Consider the following 17,550-nt stretch of genomic DNA (forward strand, 5'->3'; position numbering starts at 1 on the left):
GTTTAACATTCCCTGGAGTGGGCTTTGCAGTGACCTGTCTGGTTCCTCTCCAAAAGAATTCTGTGTAGTTTTGGTTTATTAAGAGATGCTCAAGGGCACAGGGGAGTTTTTGCTGCTTGGCCACTAAAAGAGAGACTTGTGCTGTCAAGGCTACCGGTGTCCTTTGAAGTCCTCCCATGTGCCCACATGATGCTTCTAATTACTGCAAATGAGCCTTCTGCAGCACAGGCTGCTGTGTAATTCAAACCAACACTGCTCACCAGATGGGATCGCTCCCAGGCTAGACCTTGGCGGGGTCTGTCCTCGCAACCGTGACAGGGAGTATGTCATAGAAGTGTGACAAGAGGTTGGTCCTGACCTGTGGTGGCATCTGGTTGTGGAGCAGAGGTCCCTCAGCCTGGCTGTGCCCTGTGTGTTGGGAGGTGACCCATGGCCATGCAGAGCTCCAGGTCTCTTCGCTTCCCCTTGACCTGAGGGAAGCTGAAATTTGGGACCCTGCAGATCAGCCAAGTCCTTGTTGTTGTCCTGTTGCCAGGTTTGCTTTGAAACAACAAGACCAAACCAGGCTGTTAGAGAATTTGCATTAAGATGGTGCAGCCAGGATAGCTGTATACCTGGATGTAATTTTATTTTTAGACAGCACTTTAAGGAGCATAATGACCTCATTACCATGCCAATAGCAGTCTTTCTTGCTTAAGAGTGTTTAATTGTTTTCCTTCCCTGTGTGCAGACATTTGTAGTGGATAGGGCAAAAGCAGGAGAGAAAGGGAGTTTGGGTGACTGGAAACTGTAGACGTGTTGAAGCAGAACGCAAAGTGCTTGTCTTGAAGCAGCCCTGTGCAATTCCCTCCCCAAAACATCCCAGTACTGAAGGAACCTGCGGTGTTTTGGAGCCCTTTCCTGAAGAGGAGAGGAGCCTCGTTCTCCCATTGACTTCTGAGGACCCACAATTTTTCCCTCTGTTCATCTTTTCTCTCGAAACAAACGAACAAACAAAGGTGTTTGAAAGGCAACTCAAGCTCCCACCTCATCAGAGACAAGAGATTTGCCCCAGCAGCCTCACTGTTGGGCAGGCAGTGCTGCGGTGGGGGGCTCACCAGGTTTCTCTCATGGCTGCTTGCCTCGAGTATTTTTGGCCTCCTTACTGCTCCTGTGCAAGGAACAATGTATAAAAACAGGTGAAAGAGAGAGGAAAGGAGTTAAAAAAAAAAAAGAAAAAAGGAGGATTTATGTTTCTCTGGCAATGGTTTTCTGAGGAGCCCGGATTATTCAGCAGCAGTGGAAAAAAAAATGCAGAAGATGTAAATAATCTTCAAGATTATGCTAAAGCCAAGCTTCAGTCATTTTCCTGGAAAAAAATGTACGAGGCCTGTCCATTTAATAATGATCAATCAGAATTTCTCTAGGGCTTCTTATATTTTCATGAAATGGATCCGTTGTCTTGACAAGAAATGGTAATTCTGGTATCTACAAATACCCTTTGGTTGGGGAGCGGGTGGTTCAGGTTGATGTACTTCTTTGATTGGTCTTTTTCTTCCCATTTTCTTGTTATGATGCTATCGTACATTCGCATCCACAGTTACACACTAAAATGATTAAAAGCAAAGAATTTGTTTTATCATGGAATGGCAAACCATGGCTGTACTCTGTGGTGTAGGCTGTATTGAGATAAAAACACTACATGATTTTTAACTTCCCCTGTGTTTATATTTGGTGCCAGAGGTACTCCGGTGATTTTGTGAAGTGTGTATACAGTGCAGTCAGGCTCTCAAAAAAAATCACGGTATCTTTTGAAGTCAACACAGGATCTTACTTACCCTGCTGGGCTTAATTTTAGACTATCGAGTTTATTGTTCAAGGGGGAAAAAAATGGTTTTGTTGTGTGCTGTATTTAATCAACTGCAGCAAAAAACTATCACAGGCATCGTTCATCTTCGCAAGCCAATTTTTGTTTCCATTTTAGTTGTAGGAAAACCATGCCCTGGTAAAATGGACTCATTTGTTGTGCAGATGTGATGGTACCAAGACTACAGATGCTGGCATGTATCAGCTGGTTTGTGGGAGCAGTCTCTGTATGGATTTTTGTCTTATGGGGTTTCAGCGTTGAGAACTGTGTGCTTAATTGTTGTAGAAATGCCAGGAACCAGGGATTTTTGGATGCTTTGAAATAAGGGAAAGTGCCCAGCATTCCCACTGTGGCTCCCAAAACATGAGGTGTGCTGCAGAAGCCTGAGATACCTGGCTGAGTTTCCAGCAAGTGGCAGATTTTGGGTGCTCCTACACCGTTAGACAGCTTTTATCCTACCCATCCATCCGCCCACCCTCCTGAGAAGCTCCATCCATGGTGGAGGTGAAAGGTGCTCATCCCTTTCACACTGAAGCCAGGTGTGATGAAGCAGTTTCTGGTACCAGGTTTGGAGGAGGTCTGCGGTCCCTCTCCACTCTGCTCCTGCTCCAGTCCTCAAGCTCTGGGTGTTTCTATGGAGCGCAGTGCCCGAGGTGATGAAAGTGGGGTGAGGAAGGGAAATGTCCACCATAACTCATGGCAAGAGACCACTCAGTCAGTCCAGCAGTGAGCATCTCTCCTCTGCCCGGGGTGCTCCCAAGGTTACAGACAAAGCTGCAGCTGAAGTTTCCACCTTAGGGAAGCCTGTTGACTGCAACTACAGAACATTTTCATATTTCATGATGACTCGAAGCAACATAATGATTCACCAGTCTGGGCCTCAGTGGCATGTGGGTAGTTCGGAGTGTGCGTAAAAATGTCTGGCTTTGTACCAGACAGCCCTTTGCATGGTGGGGATGCTCTGATTTATTGGTGTGTGGGGCTCGTTGAGGTGGGATGGTGGAGCTCACATTGCTTGGGAAACAAATTCCAGTAATCGCCACCCATAGACCTCTCTGGAGTTTCACTTCCAGCAGCCCTTAATTCAAGAAACAGTTTCCGTCACTCCAGGTTCAGCCACAGGCAAAGAAGTGGCTGAGGGAGAAATAAGTGATGTGTCCTAAGCTGCAGGAAGGGAGCGGTGGTATTTTTCATAATTTGATGCATTAAAACCGTAATCTTCCAGTTCTGTTTCTGAGCATCCTGGCTGTCTCATATATCTGCAGGCTCCTACAGCGGTATATTCTTGTCCAGGTTCACATATGCCTGGGGTGATGGCTTGTGAGCTATTCTGGCAATAAAAAAATAATAAAAAAAAAAGCTTGGAAGGGGGCAGGGAGGGAATGTGATGCCAAGTGGAACAGCTCTCTCTTACCCGCCTCGAAGAGAAATCATCCGAACGCTGAAGGAGACAGGCTCCATTGCGCAGATTAATGTGCAGTGTTTGAAAGCCGCCAAGAACATTTTATACACACATACGGCGAGGCTGGAAGGATCTGGGCGGTTCATCTCTGCAGAAGCTATTCCTTTCCCTAAGAGGGCATTAAAAAACAAAACAAAACAAAAAAAGAAAGAAAAAAAAAGGAAAAATAGAGTACAAAGGTCTTCAGGAGCACTCAGCTGCTCAGGCAGTTTAATTGGCTGAAGATAGTGCTTTACAGTTGGGATTAATATGGATATTTCTTAATAACGTGTCACCTTGTCAGGAGTTTCAGGGTCAGGACTATAAGGCTGCATGATGCTGACAACTAAAGTTCTTGCCTTTCCTTCTGGCTTTTATTATTACAATAGCTCCCGTTAGTGAATATTCAAAGGAAGATGGTGTTAACTTGGTTTCTTCTTCCTGTGCAACTAGTGAAAAATCTGGAAAGGAAAGGGCAAGGATGGTCTGCAGAGCTTGGCAGTGATGGCTGTGGCATGGGTTGGCTTGTGGGTCCGTGCCGGCTTTGACCTGCGTACCAGGACGTGCAGTGTATCAGCAAAAACACAGTGAGCTCGAACCTAAGCAAATCCCAGCCAGAAACCAAATAAAATAAGTGATTTAGCAGCACTCAAGATGGCTTCAAAGGACCTGAGACCATTAGCATTTTTACAAGTATTTTACAACTGGTCTTACTGCCTTTTATCTCTGTGGGTCTCCCCTGAGTGACCAGCAGCACAAGGATGCCAGTGGGGAGGAGGCTGCTCCTCCATGCCCTGCTCCCAGGCAGATGGGATGATGTCTGCTGCCGTTGTTGAGGGTTATTTTTCTTTTTCTCCATTTTTTTCTCCTTTTTATTTCTTTTTCTCACCTTCCCTCCCCTACCAGTAATTTCAGGGGGGGCTCTGGGAAGCCCACCTACTTGATCAGCATGCGTAATTGCCCCCAACACTGATGGGGTACACTTAGAAGCAAGTTCATCTAATTCCCCGCGTGCTCCTGCCTGTTCCTACCCCCCTCCAGGAGCAATTGCCTTTACTGCTTTATAATCAACATCTCTCCCACCACAGAGAAGAGGTTCCTCTGCCTGCAGACACCACAGGGCAGTGCAATGAGGCTGATGAAGCCTTCCCCGCTCTCTATAAAGTCATTAGCAGCCCAAAAAGCAAGCAGCAAGCGCGCAGCTGATAAAAGTCCCAGTGAGGCATTTGCTGCTATAATGATTGTCTTTTATGCACAGATAATTTTGATAGAGTTGCACTTCCGAAGCCCACTGTCATCAGGGTGGCGTGAGCTGACCTGTTAATCATAAGAGGAATTAATGGGAATTATAGACGGTGGAAGCCTCTCTCTGAAGAGCTGGTTCCGGGTATAGACTGGAGGGGAATTTAGAGATGAAGAGGAGTGTGTTGTCCTTAGAGCTGCAGATAAAGTGGCAGCGAGTCAGTTCCGGGGGGAGAAGGGGAAGTGGAAGAGATAAAACTCCAGGAGTATAAACACCAGATTGACAGGCTAATTCTGAGGAGTGTGAGCACATGTACATTTTCATTGCATCCACTCAGTAATTAATGGAGGCTTTTAATTTCAAGCCGGGGGGCAGGATTTGCAGCCTTCGTGGTGGCTGTACCTGAAGGAGACCCAGGTGAGGTAGTCCTGCTTTACCTCTCTTGAGGGAGCTGCTGTGGTGGTAATTGGGTTAGCACCACTGACTTGAAGTGAACTGAGATCAGAGGATCCCTGCTGATGCTTTACACCACCTGAGGCCCTGGCTGTCTCCAGATATTACCAAACAGCTACTAAATACGTCCCAAAGCATTTCCTTCAAGTTTTATTTTTACAATAAGTTGGGGTTTTTTGTTTCGTTGATTTTTTTTTTTTTTTAATGCCATATATCCATGTAGCCTGCAGAGATTAAAAGAATAGTTTATCTCATCCGTACAGAAGACTCATAAAGTCCTTAAGTATGCTTTATATTAGTGCTTCTCAAAGGAAGGGTTGATTGCCTGGTCTTAAATATCCAAAATGCAGTCTCTTTGTGTCTGAATACGCATACATACAGAGGTCTCTGAGGAGCAATCAGTGAGGCTGCTCAGAGAGACTGTCCTTAGAAGTTTATAAAGCAAGTTGCATTGAAATTCTGTTGTCATTTGTGCATTCAAAATGCACATGCATTCCAGGGTTTGGAGCAAAGGATAGCAATTAAGACAGTCTTGTTAATAAGGAGTGTGTTCCTGAGACAGGGAGAATGATGATAGAATGAATCATTTCTTCTTTAACAATAAAAGGAAGATCAACAGCATTTGGTTGGTTCCATGTGTGCGCTTCAGGAGTTCTTAAAGTCGGTTCACCAGTTTTTGGGGGAGGCCAGCAATGTGAGTCGGGACCCAAAATTTGCAGCCTGTGCACTTTGCAAAGGCTGTGGCTAGATGGACACAACCCTTAACTCCAGGACTCCTATGTGATTCCAAACTGGGAGTGAAAGCCTCCATGCAGAATACATGTCTGGGAAAGAGAGAACACCTCTCATAAATGATTAATTTCTTGTTGGGACCCTTAGGCTGTCATTTAAGGATTTATGACCAGGAGGAGAAAAGTACATGATGCTTCTTTCCACTCTTGCAATCTCTGGCTCGGCTGAGGCTCGTGCCAGGTGGCGCATAGGTGGCTCTAACTCTGTGTTTGCTATAGGGAAGCTCAGAAGGTCTCTGTTTGCCATCCAATGACTAGCAGTGAGGTGCTACTGCTAACCTACCGAACAACCCAGGTCAAATAGAGCTGCAAGGAAAGCTCAGACTTGCAGAGGAGGGTGGGGAGAATGTATTTTGGGTAGTCTGTCAGTCAGCTTGACACTAATTGGTTGCAGTAAGTAATCGTTCTCCATGTAAATTAGACTCCAATTTCCTCTGTAGTCTGTCTGTTTGCTGTGTGGGCCTTGGTCTCTAATTAGGCTCTCACGTGGCAAACCTGGTTTGTAAGCTGCTTTTGTTCCCGGAGAGTCAGGCTCAGCCCTCCCCAAGACTGCCCCAGCTCTCAAAGGCCCATTCCAGAGTGGGATGGTTCTTGGAACAACACTGTCAAGTTCAAAATAAATTCTTCTTTTAATAAATATTTTGATTATTTCTATATTTAAAGCTTGAAACTGGGAGGTGTGGGGGAGTGTGTTAAAATGTAAAGGGGCTTATTGGACTTACAATGGGAATACCCCTCGGAAATGCTTCCTCTGTGTTCCTGGAAGCCCTGCTTGCTCCTCCATGAATAGCCCTCATTGAATTGCTGGCCTCTGCGGAGGCCAGAGCAGCTTGTCCACATCTGGATTCTGCCGTCTGCCCACCAGGACACCTGGAGCACATACCGCTGGCTCCAGCCCCCTTGCTTGGAGGTAGCTCTGTGTGCACTTTCTAAGCTCGCCCAAACGCCAGCCCACATTCTGGAGCTGCTCCAGGGTTGCACATCTGTAACCGAGTGCAGAAATACACAGTTGCACGAGAGGCTTTATCCTGGCCAGCCGTTGTTTGCAGACGAAGGCAGGGTTTCTAGGTCGCTGCCTGCAGTAGGCAGCTGCCCGCCGTGTTGCTCTGCGGTTTCGGAGCTGCTGCCATCAACCCCCACCTTAACCCAAGCGCTGGAAGTGAACGCCGTGGTCAAGCATCTAGGTTTGTGTGCAGCAAAGGGAGCCGTGTCTGTACAGCTGACGTCTGCACCAGGCTGCAAAAAAAGGAAAACTGTATGTGTCAACCAGCCAGGATGTTTGCCAGCAACGTAGTTACCTTTGTGAAACTCGGTGTAACTTCAGGAGCTACATACTAACCGTTTCTATAAACCTTCTCCGTATGCGATACAGTCCTGACCCAGATATGTCAACAGTATCGTTAGGTATTCTCATAAATACTGGTTTTATTGGCATCCTGATATTTACCTTATTGATTTTTGATCTGGTGTTACACACTGGGAGCTGCTGGCTTTCTTCAGTGTTCTCGCAAGGCTGTGGTCCCCTCGAAGTAGATAAGAAACTCTTGGGAAAAAGAGGTGAAGCAAATTGAGCATGGGGCTTTTTTATTGCTTCTCTTTACATGATTTATATATTGGCAAGGTAACTTTGCTTTCATACCGCTAGTCAAAACTGGAAGGGAAGTTGGCTCCGTGGAGAGCTAAATTTGGGTAAAGGGACAGGATTGGATTAGGGCTTACGATTTTCACCAATAAGCTAAAACTGCGGTGGGCGTCACTCCACCAGCTGGGGCAGCAGCTGGGGAGCCTTTCCTCCCCAAATGACCGAGCAGCTGCTGGTGTGCAGGCACCGGGCACCGCCGCTGCCAGAGGATGCTCCACGGTCCACATCACCCGAGGCGCTCGCATTGCCGCTGCCCGTCCTTCCCTCTGCCCGTACCCATTACACGGGAGGTTTCCAGCGTGTGAAGTGAATGCCTGTTTAGCCTGGGTAAGTAATCGTGCCCGATTTATAGCCTATGAAAGTATAAGCCGCTTTAATGCTGTACAAATGTTTGCGTTGGAAAAGTATTTTCTTTTTCGGCTCTAATTCCTGCCTGCCTTTGCAAGCGCTGCTTCTCGCTGCAGGCAGAGCCCGGGGGCAGGCAGGGGTTGCGGGGGGCCAGGCACAACCCCACCGGCCCCCGAGCAGGGATGTGCCTTATCCCCTGCTAATATCTGACCCAGAGGACACAGTAAAACTTTTCCTTGATGCAAACCCAGCCCCTGAGCTGCTCCTGTTGTTTTTTCCTCCATTGAAAAACCCCTGAAGAGTGAAACCCTGCGGGAGGCTGGAGCTTATCTTCAGCTCCGGGTTTCCAAACGTGCTGTGTGTCTTCTCAGCTGTTGCAAGGATTTGTGTGGAATGACAAAATGTGAATTTTGAACTTTTGGCAGCTGTGTTTAATGCAGGATAAAGGGTTATTTTTAACTGTGAGGTGTTGGGCTTTTTTGTCTTTGTTAACATGAATTCAAGAGAAAGTGTCCGGTTTTCTTTGAGGCAAAACAAAGGGGTTTTTAAGTGAAACAAAGACTTCAAACTTGCTGAATTCAATTGCTTTTGGATACTTTAGGAATTAAGCAGACAGCAAGCTGTGTGTGATTGGAAACAAGGATTCATTGCTGCCAGAGAAGGCAGGGAGCGTGCAGCCTGCCGGACCCCTGCTCTGGGCAGAGGTGCTGGCACGGTTTGCTGGGGGGGGATGTTTAACAGCATCCTCTGTTTGCCTTTGTTTAGGCAGTGCAAATTGTCTGTGTGCTTAAGGATTCCTTCTCTCTTCCAGCAGATGTTTTATCGGTGCAACTGGTGGAGTAATTAGAGAGAGAGATGTCGTGCTGGTGTGCAAACACCCCTTTGGGGGGGTTAGAGAAATCGCAGAGTCTGTCCTGGGAGCAGCTGGCTGAGGAGCAGTTAGCAAAAGTTGCCAAAAGCAAAACGCATATGGCCCAACGTATTCAACTTTATTTCCACAAAGGGCTTGTTCCCCCCATGCCGAGAACGGGCAGGGGCTGCAACCCTGGGGCAGAAGACTGTGCTGCTTCTTACAGCAAATTTCTCTCAATATGCGAATCATTCACTTGGGATTTTTGTGGTGGTGGCTGAGAGATGATTAAATGTTCTGTCTGCAGGAAATTACCAGGGGATTTGAGTATTTTCCTCAGCGGTTTTGGCATCAGTAGTGGGGTGACATGGGAGCCTCTCAGTGCGTATATCAGGCCACCAAGAGGTTTTGAAGGCTTCAGTTGCACAAGCATGTTTTTGCTCTGCTACTATTTAAATAATGGCAGCAACATGCTGATTCCTCTAATGATCTTGATTAAGTTATTGGTTATTTCCTTAATGAGCTACTTGATCTACTTACACCTTAAATGAGTCTGTTTGTTCACCCAGAGGAGAGGGGGGGAAAAAAAAGTGCTCCTGTTTTTTTTTCCCTTTTAAAACGTTTTTTTTCCTCTCTAAAAGGCAACTGTCATCTTAGGTCAATAAGGGAGCTTAAATGAGCTGTATTCCTCAGTGCTGCCGCATCAGGGGTCCGTGGGGTGGTCACGGTGCTCTCATGGTGACGAGGGACGATGCCAGCGATGCTGGAGCATCCTGCCTGCTATGGCCTGGTCCTTCCCCAGCGGAGATGCCTTGGGGGGCTTGAAGAGAGCTACTTCCAGCGGCTGAGCAAAATGGCACCATCACTTCATTCATGGAGTTGATGACCTGTAAATCCAGCCAGACGCTTGAGGCTGGCCATGGAAATTTGTTGTTGTTTGCGGATGTGGCGCTGAAAGAGGAGCATAGGTGCTTCCCGAGGGCTGGCTCTGCTGGCTGAAGTGGATTTTAAATGTGACAGCATAGATGTACATGTATTTCTAGCATCAGTGTTATGCAGACAAACAACATATGTCAAAATGGTCTTCTGAATGCTTTATTTGTGTGTATTAACTGGGCCGGGGATGGGGTGGTGCCTTAGGGCCAAGTTTGGAGGAGAAAAGCATCTTTTACTCTCAGTGGCCTTTAAATTTCCCATGTGTTAGCACATGATACTGTGTTGACCACCCAGTGTCTCTGCACAGCACTACAAAAGCAGCCTCACCAGTTGCCACCAGTTCCTCACCAGTATTGCCCACATATCACCGTTTATTGCCGTCCCTCCTATATCTCAGAGTAGAGAGACCTGAGTTTTTCACTCTGGAGGCTCCTTGTGATACATGTAACAGCAGCCTGGGCTTCAGACAAGCCTCTTTGTTCGTGCTTTTGTACTGTTTATTACTCTTAATGATATTCCCCTCGTTAGCCTTAGCTTCACACCCTCCCTGATGAACTCGCTGAAACACGTATTGTGTAATGAGCCTGCTTCCATATATAAACTGGAGAGGCATAAGTTGGGACTCTCCCAGCTAAAACAGAACCAAATGCTTGCCCTCCAGTTACATTTTAGTATCTGTGCCAAAAAAATTATGTATTTGGGAGGTATTACCAAAAGTTCTGACATACACAAGCTTTATTCCTTTGGGACTTTTATATTTTTAGCAGTTTGGTGTGAATTTGGACTGTACGACTTTCCTCTCAGAAGAAACCTATGTGAAAGCCAGAGCATCACCCCAGGATGCAGAGGCACGGGGAGCAGCACAAATGTGACTCCCACACCAGCACTTGCTCCAAGTGGGATGTGCTTGGATGGCAGTGCTTGAAATGCCACGTGCCACATCTGGCAGCACTTGGGAACCTCGTACCCGGTGCTGCCAGCCCTACTGCTGGCGTTGGCCGACTCTGTGCATTCGACATTGCTCTCGTGGTCTTGGGTGATCCCAGGAGAATTGCAGCTTGCAGTTTGGTTTGCAAAATAGCTTCTGAGCTGAGGGCTGGTGGGGAGGACTTGAATATATCAATTGTAATGGCTCAGAAGGCAATATCCTAGTATTTTTTTATCAGCATTCCTGAACGGTTGTGCTGATGTTGCAAATGCAAGTGTGGTGGATCTTGTGGTCAGCTGTGCTTTGGACACCACGGATGAACATCACAGATGTTGCAGCGCCAGAGCAGTGATGGTGACGCCTCTAGGTGGTCGATGTTCCCTTCCATGTCTGTCTTGAATTGCTTGTGTAACCTTGAACAAGCCATGGACATCCTCCAAGATTCACATGGGGAGAGTGCAGCAGAGCTGCTGTTGCAGCTGTTCAGGGGTTGGTATCAGAGCAGAGCCAGCTCTGGGTTGGTACCCAGAGATGCTGGTACCCGCATGGTATATGCAGTGTTCCCTATTGTGGCCAGAACCTCCAAATCCAATGGGAAAAGACAATAAAACCAGGCAAATAACAGCACTCAAACAGAAAGTGTGTTGCTGGCTTGTCTCTCTGCTTTTCTTTCTCTGCAGATCCTGGGAGGAGGTAGCTGAGATGTAATATTTACTCTGACAGGGTTAGATTTCTCTTTACATTCCTTGGAAGTTTGTGTTTGGATTTTGCCCCGTTGATGTTGGTTTATGCAGTGATGTTTCCAGCAGTTCAATTGCATGGGTATAGTTCCAACTCCTAGTATTTTGCACAAAGATAAAAATGAAAAAAATGAAAGAAAGGTGGGCCTGGGTAATGAGGTGGCTATTTAATCACAGCAGGACCCACAGGAAAATGTGCATTAAATATTTATGGGATGGTATTCATTAACGTTTTCTCTGTGTTGGCACCGGGCAGCGCAGGAAAGCTGTCGAGAGAATCGGAGTCTGTGTTACGCAGCCATACCTGGAAAGAGCTGCAGCAGAGGAAGGGCATGAACGCTTGCTTTGTAACTCTGATGCGTTCCTTCTAGCTAGCATTGCATCTGGAGTTGCAGCAGTAACCAGGATTTCAATAGTTTCACTTACAGTTCTGAAAATGCTCACAGTAAATATTTTAAGTCTGATTTTTCATGTTGCTGTGTCTTATTTGAGTGCAAGTGGCTGTCACCGGAGCCCTGATTCGTGGGCAGGCAATTAGAGAGATAAGCCTAAGTGAATTAATGTGTCTCCTTTTTAGATTACTCAAGTCTGAGTTACTTTAAAGGGCTGGGATTAGCAGAGATTGAGTTCTCAGGGTGCTGGAAATTGACTGCGGCTGTGGGCCCCGTCCAACATGCGCTGTAGGTACCAAGTGATGAAGTGAGTTATCCATGGGTGTGAAATGATGCCAGGAAGATGAGAACCAATGATAAAATGGTATTAATACTTGCTTCGTTAGCAGCATGGCAGATATCAAATTACTCTAGTGTTATAAATCTAACAGGTTTCCTATGGCTGTTAAGTGAAGCTACTTAAGTGATTGGAATATGTTTATTTGTCGGTTGTTGGCATCCTCAGATAGAGGATCACAGGATGTCAGACTTCCCACAGCAGCAAGAGGAAGGTCTGAAACAGTAGCAGCCTGATGGATTAAGTATTCCTTTGAGATGACACAGTGTCTTGTCTCAGATTTTAGGATATCTTGTTCTAGCTCAGTAGTGTGATCCTGAGACCAGCATCGGGCTTGTGCCAAAGGCTCTGCTGGTTGCTCAGGTTCACCAGATTTGGGCTTTGGGGCTGAAGGTCCATCATGCTGGCCCTGTCCCATGCCATGCGCCACAACAACACCATGCCCACCTCAGACTGCACCTGTGGGCACCTCCCTTGTGGGAGAGAAAGCTCATCTTTGTGTTAGTGTCACTGGGAGACTGCTTTATCCTACTTTTTAACAAGCAAAAAAGGGACAGGAACAGATATCAGAGAATTACCTCCTTTACCTGAATGCCTGTTGGATAAAATAAATGCTAATTTTGACTAATTAGCTAATAGACTCACTGCGGATGTCTCTGCAATCCATTTATATACTTGAAAGCCCCATTAATTTCCACTGGTGCCTTACAGCAGAGTGCCAAGTGAAATGCTCAACCATACCCGTCCTCTTTGCTTTCTCATCTCTCTTTCCCCCCCTGTGCATGAGAAAGGAGCCCTGCTGCTTCTCTCTGCACCTGAACCTCTGGTGTGTCATGTTTTGTCACTTCATATAAAGCAATGCCTTGTAGCATCCCATGTAGATGGCTTTGATTAACTTGCTGCTTATCTTTCAACTGAGTAACCGGTCATATCGTTGTGCTGGTGGGGAAGGTACAGGTCCTGGCTGGGGAGCTGGGAAGGATCAGAGTCACAGCAAAAGGCTCTTGTTCTTCTTGTTGCTTTGACGTGCTGCTTGTCAGGGAAGTACAAGTATGTTTCTTTGCACTGGGAAATTAAAGAAATCTTTGTTCTGCATTCATGCGTCTTGTTTTTCAACCCTTCGGTGCAGTGTTTGTTGACATTCACACAGATCATCACCTGTTTGCAGTTACTCCGGGGCTCTCCTGCCCAGTCTGCCTGTGCTTCTTTCACCAAAGGGTTAAATTTCCTCGATGTAAGCATTTTCTGCTTTCCAAACTTGTCCTTATTTGTTATCTCAATGCTCTCATTTTCTTAAGCCCTTTAAGAAATGGCCTTTTGCATCAAGAGCTTAGAGCTCACACGTCCAATCATCTTCACATTACACACTTTCTCAATGTCTAACACCCACGAAAAATCAGTGAGAGCTGAATCCTTAACTACTGACAAAATATCCTTATATCCTGAGCATCTGACTGCTTCCCTTGACCACCTCTGTTAGACCAAAGGCTGACAGAAAGGAAGCAAGAAGACCAATCCCTCCTGGAGTGTGAGCACCAGAAATGATTCAGAATTAGTCTTGGTCTAAGCCACAGCATATTTTGCAATACAGGGCCCACAGCCTCTCACATGAGCGACTTTGCAAGCCATGTGTTGGCTGCAAATGATGATCCAACCCCTAAAACTGCTGGTTAGGGATGAGGAGGGTGAAGCAATATGGATAAAGCAAGTCACTCTTTTCCTTCACAGTGGGCTCCACAAAATGAGAAAAGCAGCAGCAATCCGCTCAAGGTACTAGAGGGTGTTTTGGAGAGAAATCTAGTTAAGCCTCTGTATCTGCTTTCCAATCCTTTAAAATATTCTCCTATCAAGAAGTCCCCTCTTGTAAACCAGGGCTGCTTTGGATTTTGCTGAGCTGTAGGGCATTTTTTCTATGCTAAATGCTCACTGCCAACTTTCTGCAACCCTGGCGTGGATGGGAACAAGTGTATTTCAAAGGAATTTATCTCAGAGATGCTTCAGAGAAAGGTGTTGGACACATGCCCATCAGAGGAGGATGGATATGTGCCCACAGTAAATTATTTTTGTCACGTTTTGCCATTTTCTATAGAACGGTTCATCTCTGATGCTCCAAGGACTTCAGAAAGTTGAGTATGGTAGGTTTGCCTCAAAGGTGACGAGGTTTTGTTCTAAGCCACATGTGAAATCATAGTTGACATCAAAATTAAACCCAGTTTCATGACCCTTCTGCAAGCACAGGGTGCTGCTTGCTCGGGTGAAGTTGGAGAGGCTGGGAAAGCAGGAAAATGCTCTCCTCTCTATCTTATGTGAATGAAAAGTTTACCGAAGTCAAAACTTTTTTCAAAGCAGAGCTGTTCAGAGAACAGCAAGTGTCAAAATCCGTCTTGGCCATGGGTTTGTGCTGGTGCGTGCAGCAGATGCTCATGGAGGAGAGGGCAGCTGTTGAGCTGTGATTGCTGCTTATTAAACTAATTATAGTAGTCTCACTGGTATCATGAGCTTCCCTTCTCCTTCCCCCATCTGTCTGTTTGGCCATCCGTGGTTGCTCATCTTTTTGAGATACATATTTGAAGGGCTTAGTACCCCAGGGATCCTGACTGCGCTCCCGCTCTGTTTTCCCCCATTGGTACAAGGGAGTGATCGTGGTTTGCACAGAGAAAGAATTTTTTTGGGATTGATCTGTTTGCCCTGAAATAAGACCACGGAAAGGTGAGATGTTGCTGTGGCTCTGCAGCTCCACATTTCCAAGGATCTCAGCCAGGTGAGCAACCCTTGTCTGGAGCAGCCCAACCTGTTTGGGATGGAGGGAAGAGGATGATGTCCAACGCTTACTTCGTTGTCTTTTACCTCCACATTTTGTTTTCTGCCCTGTAGCAGTACATCCAGTCTCAGTCCTGATCTGATTAATCCCCTCCAGCCCGGACACACTGCAGGAAGGTTCCCAGCTCTACCCAAAGAACATGCACTGTTTTCCAGAAATGTCCTTGCTTCTCTGCCATGGGAGTCTGGCTGACTCTGCCTTCAATACCGCCTCTGGCAACAGCTGAGCTGACCCCCAAATTGCTGTTCTTTTGTTGCCAGGAGACACTGTAAGTTAAACACTCAGCAGATAGCAAGCACCGCTGCTTTGGATGCCCACCTGGTTTTTATTTCACTGGGGAGGGCTGACTCGTCACAGGGCTCTCGCTTTGAAGGAACAGCCCACTCCAAAGCAGCCAGCAAAATACTTTCTGAACCACGAAACAATGAGGCTCACTAAATCTCTAGCAGCAATAATTGCTTCTAAAAGGCTGATGTATTTAGTCTGCTTATGTTTAGCAAACATGTTTGCTTCGCCCTTTGAAGATAATGCTGCGTGTAGCACAGCATGGTGGGGGAAAAAAAGGAGGAAGAAATGGCCTGTGGCTTTCAGCATGTTTAATGAGCAATGACTGACAAAAGCAATACCATTTGATAATGCTGGTGTCCTCCTGTTAATCAGGAGTGATTGGGTTTCTCCACCCCTCCTGGTGCTTGAGCTGCAGGCAGGATGCCTTCATGGGCCCGTAGAAGCTAGGAGCACCATGCCTGAGGCTCGGGCTGGTGGAGGGCAGCAGTAGCCGAGCACAGTGATGCTGGTGTCCCTGCAGATGCAGGGCATCCATGCAGTCCCCTGGCTGGGAACATTTGTGAGCTATGCCTCAGTGTGGCTATGGTGGCACCAACTAGGATCTCCTTTGAGGCTTTGACCCTTGGCTAAAGACTGTAACTGGGTACGTGGGACTGGGGCTTGTGCACCAAGGAGAGATGCTCTGGGGACGCTGCCTGCACGGGAGCGTCCAGGAGAGCAGGGACAGGTGGGGACCCTGTAGAGGAGAGAGTCAGTGCTGGAGTCAGGGGCCATGCTTCTGGCTGACCCTCTTCTGATATGGTCTTAATCACCCCACCGCAGGTCCTGATCCCCCCTGTTCGTATGGCAGCCGGTTTAGTTGCATTTCCCTGTAGATCACGATAAGATAAAAGCGTGGCCCATGTTTCACAATAATGGAAGCGGGTTTAGAGGATGACAGGTTATACGAGGCAGGGATGCAGGTTTCCAGCTGCACGCCCTTGCCGCCATGGCCGCCTTTGATGAGGGCTGTGATTGATGCTGCATTTTGAGCAGGCAGCCATCAGCCGGCGACGCGCTGACCTTTCCCTGACGGGCTGAGCGGCTCTAATGATCTTGATGGGGCTGGCGATTTGTATATTGGGTTTGATGTACGAGGCTTGACACAGCATGAAGAAATGGGACTGGGGTATGACTGACAGCCCTTTCCCATTAAGGGTGGTGAGGCACAAGCTGCTTTCCAGTGATTTCTTTCAGTGAGAATGTTCTGCTGAATTATATTGTAGCAGGGAAGTTTTACTGTTAAATATCTTCCTTTATATAGAATGAAGTAACTTGCAGGCTAGAAGGCTTATCACTGAAAAACCTGTTCAAACTATATGCTTAAATTAATTGATGTTTAATGAATTATTTTTACCCTGACTTTAATGTCAGGCTCCTTAGGCAGACAAAACAATGGAGTAGCTTGTGCCCAAGATTTGTTTTTTTGGTAATTCAGCTATATAAAATTTCAAACCATGGACTTCTTGCAGGCAACATTAAAACCTTTTAATTTCCATGAGTTGAGCTGTGTGTAAATCACACCCTGTTTGGCACATCTCATGGGTGCTTGTGGCAAGAGTAATGAATTTCATGGTTTGTTATGAGCTACTAAAACCAACACAAACACAGAAAGCCCGTTGTAATCTCAGCATATCATTTGAGGAAGCAATTTATTCCTAAGTATGAACAAATGTCAAGCCACGATAACAAATTGTTATTACTAATTAAAACAAAGGGAAGAATAGCAAACATCTCTTGTCACTTGTGTACAGTGCCAGGCTGTCCTGGGGACACTGGAGCTCCATCCAGCATCAGCCATGGGACAGCCAGGCTGTGACCCTTGCCACAGCCTGGGACACATTGACCTGCTCTGTGTACTCCAGACAGGGCATGGGGCCGTGGTCCTAAGAGGGCCAGGGAAGCACCCAGGCTTTCATTGAGATGCCACTTGTCTTTTTTTTTTTTTTTTCTGAAATTTAAATCAAAAAACAGAATAAAAACTTATTTCAGCACCTTTCTTCCCAGTGAGCGGTTAGGAGGCTGTTGGCAGCCCAGCATGAGGACCCAAGTGCATTCCTGATTGCAGCCAATCTCCCTGTGGTTGCAAATACACTGGGAAATTTAAAAGCCTCAAGGCATCATGAAAGCCTAATTCTGTTCACGACCAACATGCATGATTTCCTCGCAGACGAGTGCAGCATGGCACAGGAGCATCGTGTGGGTCCAAAAATGTGCTGGAGTTACCACTCTGCATTTAACGCAGTTTGGGAACAAGCAGCAAGTACATCTTTTCCCTTAGATGGGGAAGAGCAACCAGCCATGTCTCTCCTGGGTGGGAGCAGACACACGGCTGTGTAAACCATCAGAGGTTTTTGAGAGCTGGGACGGAGGTTTGTGCTGTTGCAGGATGTGCCAGCAACTCCTGGCTTGGAGCAGGGGCTGGTGCAGAGCTGGCCGGGGTGAGGACCATGCC

At 46.7% G+C, this 17,550-nt stretch overlaps 1 protein-coding gene across 1 annotated transcript in view; it reads left to right on the plus strand.

Moving 5' to 3' along the window:
• Window positions 1-14,968: 14,968 nt before the first annotated feature.
• Window positions 14,969-17,550, plus strand: part of PRICKLE2 (prickle planar cell polarity protein 2) — a 50,024-nt gene continuing 47,442 nt past the window's right edge. Inside the window, exon 1 of the mRNA XM_082059698.1 lies at window positions 14,969-15,036. The gene's annotated coding sequence lies outside the window, so the exon portion shown is untranslated. The remainder of the gene's footprint in view (window positions 15,037-17,550) is intronic.

Source organism: Streptopelia decaocto, assembly GCF_964273445.1.
Source record: "Streptopelia decaocto genome assembly, chromosome: 8".
Classification (NCBI taxonomy): domain Eukaryota; kingdom Metazoa; phylum Chordata; class Aves; order Columbiformes; family Columbidae; genus Streptopelia; species Streptopelia decaocto.